At 38.3% G+C, this 3249-nt stretch overlaps 1 protein-coding gene across 2 annotated transcripts in view; it reads left to right on the top strand.

Annotated features, from left to right (window-relative positions):
- The window catches only part of PLAC8 (placenta-specific 8), a 25966-nt gene extending 23231 nt beyond the window's left edge, over positions 1-2735 (top strand). For both annotated transcript variants that reach the window (XM_011985429.1, XM_011985431.1), the window contains exon 5: positions 1817-2735. The gene's annotated coding sequence lies outside the window, so the exon portion shown is untranslated. The remainder of the gene's footprint in view (positions 1-1816) is intronic.
- Positions 2736-3249: the final 514 nt, after the last annotated feature.

Genomic DNA, 3249 nt, shown 5'->3' with positions numbered 1-3249 from the left:
AAAAGAAATGAAATGTTGCTTCTAATCAGCAATATTCATGAAACTAGAGAGGCAAAAAAAAAAAGAGAAAATATGAACTTAGGTCCAACTTGGTTAGAACATATGGCATAAGTAGAAAAATAACGAAAAATAAAAGATTTTAAAAAGTGAATTGGGGCCTTAGCATGCAATGTCTGAATACTAAGCTAATGACCTGGTAGGAATTGGGAAGTTATTGCAGGCTTGAAGTAAATGAATAGAACTACACTTTAGAAATATGAATCTAAGGCTGGACACAGTGGCTCATGCCTATAATCCCAACATTTTGGGAGGCCTAGGTGGGAGGATCACTTGAGCTCAGGAGTTCACCACCAGCGACCAGCCTGGGCAACATAGCGAGACCTCATCTCTACTAAAAAGTAAAAATAAAAATAAATAAAATTTAAAAATAGTAAATATTAATCTAATAGCAGTATATAGTACAGACTGTACAGGATGAGGCTAGAAGCAAAGATGGGGAGTTAGACCATTCCAACACTGTTTACTTAAATAAATGTATGAAACAATTTACATCAAATATCTACCCACACATTGATGATAATGAGTCCTGATAGCACAAGTGTTTTCTTTAACCTCAGGGAAAATATCTCACTGAATCTTTAGATGGGTTTGAAGTAAAATACCTTGGTAGTCCTGACTCCTCCTCATCAACTTGGACCCTACATCACTCACTGGCAATAAAGCTTTAGATACACAGATATCAAAATGGGGAGAAACAAGAGAGAAAGAGCAAGGAATAACAACATGATTTACGTCAAAATAGATTGAGACAAAGGACGTAGGAATCAACTGGAAAGCTCCCCACAGTCCAAACTGGGACACTTTGAGGAATAAAATAAGGTCGTGTTAGATTATAACCCAAAGTGTCAAATATTTATGAGTTTATACTAACATAAATGATTGAATAAAATTTGAAAATTGAAGAAAAGTATGTGTGTTGAAAGCAGGGAAAACTGAGAATTTTGAGAATTTCTGTATGGGAGAAGAGATACAGCTGCCATACGGAACTCCACATATTTAGGTGGATACTCCTTCCTCAAGGAGAGCGGCATGATTCCCCACCCTGAAGTGGGGGTTTGCATGGTGACTTCCTTCCAAAAAGTACAGTATGAAAAGTACAGCATGCAAGTACACTTTCTATGCTGTATGGAGTAACTCCACACTGGAGAAACCTGACACAACGACCTGAGGCAGGTAATCAATGTCACTATCACTGGTAATATTATTGATAGTTTGCACCCCTGATTTGATGTGATGAGAATGGCACTTTACCTTTGTGGTCTTCCTCCCAAAACCTCATTACTCCAGTCTAACCATGAGAAAACCATCAGACAAACCTAAACTGAGGCACATTCCACAAAATACCTGACTACTCCTCTTGCAAACTGTCAAGGTCATCAAAAACAAAGAGAGGATGAGAAACAGTCACAGTTTAGAGGAGCCTAAGAGAACATGACATTTAAATGTAATGTGGTATTCTGGATGAGATGCTGGAACAGAAAAAAACAGTAGGTAAAAACCAAGTAATCTGAAGATAGTATGGGCTTTGATTAGTAATAATGTGTCAGTATGGGTTCATTAATTTTGACAAACCTCCCATGGTAACGTAAGATGTTAACCAACAGGAGGAAAATTGGGTGCTGGATACCTGAGAGCTCTCTGTACTATCTTTGCAACTTTTCCGTCAATCAAAAATGATTCTGCAATTAAAAGTTTATTAAAAATTATAAAAGTGCATTGAGAAAATTCAAAACTCTTCTTTGTGTGTCCTTTATAGGTGAAAAGCTCTTACTGAAGCAACAAAAATCAGCAGACAGCTCTTCAGCTTGAGTTCTTCGCCATCTTTTGCAACTGAAATATGATGGATGTGTTTGAGTACAACTGATGGCATGGAAAAACTCAAATTTTTGATTTGTTATAAATGAATGTTGTCCCTGAGCTTAGCTAAATGGTGCAGCTTAGTTTCTCCTTGCTTTCATATTATCGAATTTCCTGGTTTATGAACCTTTAAAATTACATTTGAAATATAAACCAAATAAAAGATTTTACTGACAAGATTCTTCATGCCTTTTTGCTCCCCTTAAAATGTCTTTTTCACTAGTTAATTCCAAAGGTCAGTCTCATAATTTTGTTTTTATACTTTGGTTTCTTTTTTCTTTTCTTTTCTTTTTTTTTTTTTTTAACAGAGTTGGGGGTCTTTCCATTTTTTTTTTTTTTTTTTGAGATGGAGTCCCACTTTGTCACCCAGGCTGGAATGCAGTGGTGCAATCTCAGCTTACTGCAATCACCACCTCCTGGGTACAAGCGATTCTCCTGCCTCAGTCTCCCGAGTAGCTGGGATTGCAGGTGCCTGCCACCTCGCCCAGCCAATTTTTGTAGTTTTAGGAGAGACGGGGTTTCACCATCTTGGCCAGGCTGTTCTCAAACTCCTGACCTCGTGATCCACCCGCCTCGGCCTCCCAAAGTGCTGGAATTACAGGCATAAGCCACCATGTCCGGTCTAGAGTTGGGGGTCTTTCTATGTTGCCCAGGCTGGCCTTGAACTCCAGGCCTCTAGCAAGCCTCCCATCTCAGCCTCCCAAGGTGCTAGACTACAGGTGTGAGCCACTGCACCAGGCCTCATACTTTGGTTTCTGAGCAGGAGATTTTGTTCCACAGTAACCCAGCTCTCTTTCGTCTAAGAACTTTAGATGAGAGAAAGAAAAAAATAGACTACAGATAACTATTCCAAGGCAGTTATGGTACATTTAGCCAACACTTTTGCTTCTTCTCATGCTATCTGTTAGTATTAATGCTGGCAAAGCAAGATTTTATGCAAAACAACATACCAAGCCTTGCTTTTCCACTGCATTCCTGAGGGGGTTATTTATTGTGTTGTTGATTTTCTTTCCCTTTTGAATATGAGATATCAGAGTAAGAAAATGTCAATGATCAAATTCAATGACACAATTTTGGTTAAATATTGATGGATAAAGGTGTAAAATGATTTTTTTCACATTTCTTATCCCATTCGATCCATCAGCATCATTTTGCCCTGATGAAAATTTCACTTCCTAATTTTCCCTAGTTCTCCTCCTACACTTCTGATTCCATTTCTTTTTCCTTGTGGGGGGAGGGAAGTGAGGGGCAAAACTATTTATCTTATATATTTATTGTGAAATCTCAGTGAGACAAAATGTCAAAGCACCTGGAACTTAGTAGGCACTCAAC

This window comes from Mandrillus leucophaeus, unplaced genomic scaffold (assembly GCF_000951045.1).
Source record: "Mandrillus leucophaeus isolate KB7577 unplaced genomic scaffold, Mleu.le_1.0 Scaffold283, whole genome shotgun sequence".
In the NCBI taxonomy this organism is placed as follows: Eukaryota; Metazoa; Chordata; class Mammalia; order Primates; family Cercopithecidae; genus Mandrillus; species Mandrillus leucophaeus.
This window is presented reverse-complemented; position numbering and strand designations above follow the sequence as displayed.